Consider the following 6,038-nt stretch of genomic DNA (forward strand, 5'->3'; position numbering starts at 1 on the left):
ACATTGCAAATAGATCCATATATATCAGCATTAGCAAAACTCAAATCCAAGTAGATAGAAGACCTCAATTTAAATTCAGCTACACTGTACCTGATAGAGGAGAAAGTAGGAAGTACTCTAGAAAGAACTGGGCAGAAGACTACTTCCTAAATATAACACCAGTAGTACAGACACTGAGAGCAACAATCAATAAATGGGACATCCTGAAAACGAGAAGTTTCTATAAAGCAAAGACGCAATAACTAAGACAAAATGATAGCCTACAGAATGGGTAAAAATATCCACCAACCCCACATCTTACAGAGGGCTGATCTCCGAAATATACAAAGAACTCAAGAAACTAGGCAGCAAAATGTCAAACAATACAATTAAAACTGAGCTACAGAGCTAAACGGTGAATTCTCAATGGAAGAATCCCAAACTGCTGATAGACATTTAAGGAATTGCTCAACATCCTTAGTCATCAGGGAAATGGAAAACAAAATGACTCTAAGATACCATCTTACAACTGTCAGAATGGCTAAGATCAAAAACATGGATGACAGCTTTTTTGTAGAAGATGTGGAACAACGGGAACACTCTTCCACTGCTGGTGAGAGTGCAAACTTGTACAGGCACTTTGGAAATCAGTATGGATGTTTCTTTAGACAAATGTGAATCCATCTCCCTCAAGACCCTTGATGCCACTCTTAGGCATCAATTATATCACAAGGATGCTTGCTCAACTATGTTCACAGCAGCATTATTTATAATAGCCAGAATCTGGAAGCAACTTAGATCCCCCTCAACCGAAGAAAAGACAAAGAAAATGTGGTACATATACACAATGGAGTATTATTCAGCTGCAAAAAACAATCACACCATGAAATTTGCAGGCAAATGGATGGAACTAGAAAATATCATTGTGACTGAGGTGACCCAGACTCAGAAATCTGGTAAGTACTCACTCATAAATGGATACCAGAGGTAAAGCAAAGGATAATCAGACTACTATGCACACCTTCAGAAAAGCTAGGAAACAAGGAAGAACCTAAGAAGAATGTATGGATCACCTTGGGAAGGGGAAACAGAGGAGATCCCGATTAGTAGAATGGGGATGAGGTGGGGCAATGGAGGGTAGGGGATGGGGAATGAGAACATGAGGAAATGGGATGGTTGAGCTGGAGGAGGGACAGAGTGGGAGAACAATGAAAGAGATATCTAATTAAGGGAGACATTATGGGGTAAGAAGAAAGCTGGTGCTAGGGAAATTCACAAAACCCCACAAGGATGACCACCTATTGGACTACAAGCAATAGTGGTGAGGATGCCTGAACTGGCCTACCCTGGTAATCATATTGGTTAATACCCTAACTGTCATTATAGAGCCTTTATCCAGTAACTGATTAATGCAGATGCAGAGATCCACATCCAAGCACCAGGATGAGCTCCAGGAGTCTAGTTAAAAAACAGGGAAGAGAGATTATATTAACAAGCAGGATCAAGATCATGATGGGGAAATCTACAGAAACAATTGAACCAAGCTAATAGGAACTCAGGAACTTAGACCGACATCTGTGGGACCTACATGGGACCGGACTATGCCCTCTGCATACAAGAGCCAGTTGTATAGCTGGATCTGAGGGACCCCTGGCCGTGTGATAAAAATCAATTTCTCATGCATGAACTGGCTCTCTGGATTCCATTACCTGTGGCTGCACCACCCTTGATGCAGTAGGGATGGATTTTTCCTGCCTCAACTGAATGTCCCAGGCTTAGCTGTCCCCCCTTGGGAGAACTTACCCTGTTGCAGGTTGAGAATTGGCAGGGGTGGGAGTTGGGAGGATTGGGAGGAAGAAAGAGAGGGCGATCTGTGATTGGTATGTAAAATGGAAAAAGGTAAAAATTTAAAAAAAAACAGAAATAATAGGTCCCACTTAGCAAAATGAATTCAAGATCAGGTATGTTTTATAAAGACAGAAAAATACTAGTTAAATAGCATAATCACTGAAAGTCACCCTACAAAATAAAACCCAGGAACAAATAGTTTTGGCACAGCAATCTACCTGCCATTCAAAGAAGAATAATTGTCCATCCTCCTCTAATTATTCCAGAAATTAGAAACATAGGATCATTGCTCAATTTATTTTATGAGTCTAAAATTACGCTGATAGCTAATTTACAGACCTTAGAAACACTGATGAAAAAATACTCATTAAATAACTGCAGTTAAGATCCAATTCAAGTACAGTCTTTGGAGGTAAAAAGACACAAATATTTAATCTGGATCTCAAGGCCTGAAGACACATACACCTTTAATCCAGATCTTGAAGCTGGAAGACACACCCTAAATTGGGCCATACCGTCTGATGAAAGCCTATAAAAGGACATGGAAGCAGGAAGCTCTTGCTATTTGCCTGCTTGCCCTCACCTTGCAGCAAGTCCATCCCTTCCCTGGCATTAGAGAATGTTTAGAACTCTAGTATACACTGAAGACCAGTGGACACATCCAACCTCCTAGACTGAGTAAGTACTGAAATATTGGACTTTTCCTTCACAGCTAGCCAATGGGAGATTATCAGGGCTGCACAGCTAAGTCATTCTAATAAATCCCATTTCTTCATACACAGAGAGATTCCTTGTATATGTTCTGTTACTCTAGAGAACCTAGTACAACATTTTTTTGATATGAGTGTATAAAATTTTTCAAAATATTCAAAAGCTGTGTTTAATTGTCAAAACCAGTTACCTAGTGACCTAAGATTCAATCTAGATGAAAAAATGGAGTGATGTTAGAGTTCCTAGTTTCACACACTGACTTCTCTGAAATTAATATTGAAATCTGTATAGAAAATATCTGAGATCCAAATTTCAAGCCGCGTCTAACAGAGAATACAGGAAAAACAAAAACTCAACATCTAATTCATGTCTGTTATTGTATCTCACAAGGTAAAGAGAAAACAATTGCTAGTTCTTCATTTTTGGATCCAGTTTAACCTTCAAACTACCCCCAGGAGAAATGGCAGGAGATGGGACAGTCCAGAGATGGGACCACACTCAAATCACCCTTCAGAATTTCCCCTACATGTGGACCATCAGCAACTTCCATTCTATTATGGAGGAAAGGCTAGGAAGCCTTAGAAGCCCAACGTTTTCAATAGAAGCCAATGACAAATGGTGTTTGACAGTAATCCCGAATGGACTCGATGAAGTAAGTGCAGAATACCTGTCAGTTAATCTAGTTTTGCTCAGCTGTCTAAAGAGTCATGTTTAGGCAAAGTTCCAGTTCTGGATCATAAGCGACAAAGGAGAGAAAAAGCAAACCAGGAGGAGAACAACAGCATTTAGGTTTGTGCCAGGCCTTGGTTATGGATTCAAAAAATACATCCTATGAGATTTCCTCCTGTCCCATGCACGTCGTCTTCTCCCACAAGATCAGATCAACCTCCTGTGCATGGTGAGCATGATCAAAGACTCCCTCAGCATCCCTGACCAGAACAGGAAGACAGGGATTCAAGTTCCAAGATGCACATTGGCAGATGAGCTAGGAGATCTGTGGGAGAATTCCCGATTCACAGACTGCTGCCTGGTGGTATCTGGCCAGGAATTTCAGGCTCACAAGGCCATCTTAGCAGCTCACTCTCCAGTTTTCAGAGCCATGTTTCAAAATGACATGGAGGAGAGCAGAAAGAACCACACTGAGATCCCTGACCTAGAGCCACAAGTCTTCAAGGCAATGATGGACTTCATTTACACAGGAACAGAACCAGACCTGGACAGCATGGCAGATGCTCTGCTGGCAGCTGCTGATAAGTATGGCCTGGAGCATTTGAAGGTCATGTGTGAGGATGCCCTCTGCAGGGACCTCTCTGTGGAGAATGCTGCCCACACTCTCTTCCTGGATGACCTCCACAGCTCAGGGCAGCTGAAAACCCAGGCACTATGTTTCATTACAGCTCATGCTTCTGAGGTCTCTGAGACCTCAGGCTGGAAGGCAATGGTGGGCTCACATCCCCATTTAGTGGCTGAAGCATACCGTTCCTTGGCTTCTGCTCATCTCCCTTTCTTGGAGCCCCCTTTCAAACGCTTGAAGCAATTAGGACCTGGTCAGCTGTGACCTACAAGTGTCTCCCAGAAGCACCAGCCAGTGTTTTTACCAATGACACTTTTTGTAGACTATGGGATGTGTGGAGCATTTCCAGTGAAACTAGGGAAAGACAGCATGGTGACTCGTGGTATAATACAGCTGTAAATGAGTTGAATGTCAGGTTAAGGAAGGGGAAGCACTGAGCTGTTATACTCTATCCTGTTACTGTACTGGTTTGATTTTTGTCGATGATTTGGAAACTGGAATTCATTTTAGTTGCTGGACCCAAGCACTTTACAACAGGATATCTTTGTTGAAACCTGTCTTGATTGGACTGAGCAGAAGATATGGTCAAGGGCTCAGCAAAGGAGAAAACAAACATGTTTGATTACAAGAGAAGGGAAAGAAAACTAAGATTTTTTTTTTTCTGTAAAACCAGTGTGTGGGACTGGAGACATGACTCAGTTGCTAAAGCAATTGTTGCTCTTGCAGAGGATCCTTGTTCAGTCCTCCTCTTGTCTCCATGGGCACACCCATCTCTGTAGACCGTACCTACCCAAATAAGATATCAACTGAATAAAAATTTTAAAATCAGCTTTGTGGATTCCAGTGGTGTTTCTGTTTGAAGAATGCCATTTTAGTCCATCCAGCTCTGCTCAGCTTTGGAAGTGTATGCAAAAATCATATACACGCACGCGTGCATGCGCGCGCGCGCGCGCGCACACACACACACACACACCAATGAGACAATACCTAATGAAATTCTGTTATACTCATAGATTGGTGCCTAGCCCAATTGCCATCACTTAGGCTTTCGCCAACAGCTGATGGGAGCAGATACTGAGATCCACAGCCAAATATTAGGCAGAGATCAGGGGACCTCACCGAACAGAGGAAGGCAGGATTATAGGAGGGTTCAATGACACCAGGTGAATAGAGCCCACAGATTCATCTAAACAGAGCTCATTGGGCCTTTTATTCTGTGATGGCAATGTAAAATATTTGGAGTGCAAATAAAGGGTCTGGCAGGGATTGCCTACTTCATTTCAAATCACACATTTGGGGGAATCAGTACCTGCCACTCTGACCTCAAACCCACATAGAGAATAATCACTGATGTAACTAGTTTTCACTTGCCAAAGGTTCCTAAGAGGAAACAAAATTTAAGCATCAAAACCAATTCATTGATTTACCTTGTACTGAGTGATGATCAGTATTGCAGCCAGACTGCAGGAGAGCTAGGCTGAAATTGAATCACTGAAGTTAATTTCCTGTCCTCTAGGTTACACCCTCTTGATATGATGAACTAGGGAGAGATGATAGATGTGGAGAACATTTTCCAGATCACATTCCAAGGAGAATGGTCTCAAAACCTCTTCTTCAGTAACTGTTGAAAATATTTTATATCCTTTGGAAACCAGAATACTGTCTCACTTTTCAGGCCCAGCAGAGTAAGCACAGAATTTCTTAGTTTAAAGAGGATAGAACTCACCAGTGGAGGATGAAAATTATGAGGTATTGAGAAGCTGAATCTTGGCACTCAGCATGATAGAATTGAGAAGCACTAAAGATCTTCTTTTTAGCACACTCTTAAGTGGATCTGGAAGAGTGTTTCCAAGAAGATTTATCTGAGGGTGAGGGGCAAGATCACCAATGCAAGTTGGTGGAGACTGTGAGTCTGGAATAAAAGGCCAGAAATAAGACAACCACTTTCAGAGTTTTCTGCCTAGCTCTGCATCCTGCCCACTCTATATGAATTCTTTAACCATGACCTCCATCTTTTGAACACTGAGAACCCTGACAGGGTAAGGGAAACACCTCTTCCCAGATCCAGGTTATAGGAGGAATTAGTGCAAAACCCCAAGAAGATTAAATAATGGCTTTGTAGGGTTGGACAGCATCTTTTATTTTATGGAAGATGAACCCCACTACACAAAATAGACTTGTGATGGTTTTTCTTGTTTCTCAACAT

The 6,038-nt window shown here is 41.9% G+C and overlaps 1 pseudogene; it reads left to right on the forward strand.

The window, feature by feature from the left end:
* The first annotated feature begins 516 nt into the window (after positions 1 to 516).
* LOC143274056 (speckle-type POZ protein pseudogene) lies at positions 517 to 4,096 on the forward strand (annotated as a pseudogene).
* Positions 4,097 to 6,038: the final 1,942 nt, after the last annotated feature.

The sequence above is a fragment of the Peromyscus maniculatus genome, chromosome 6 (genome assembly GCF_049852395.1).
Source record: "Peromyscus maniculatus bairdii isolate BWxNUB_F1_BW_parent chromosome 6, HU_Pman_BW_mat_3.1, whole genome shotgun sequence".
Taxonomy (NCBI): domain Eukaryota; kingdom Metazoa; phylum Chordata; class Mammalia; order Rodentia; family Cricetidae; genus Peromyscus; species Peromyscus maniculatus.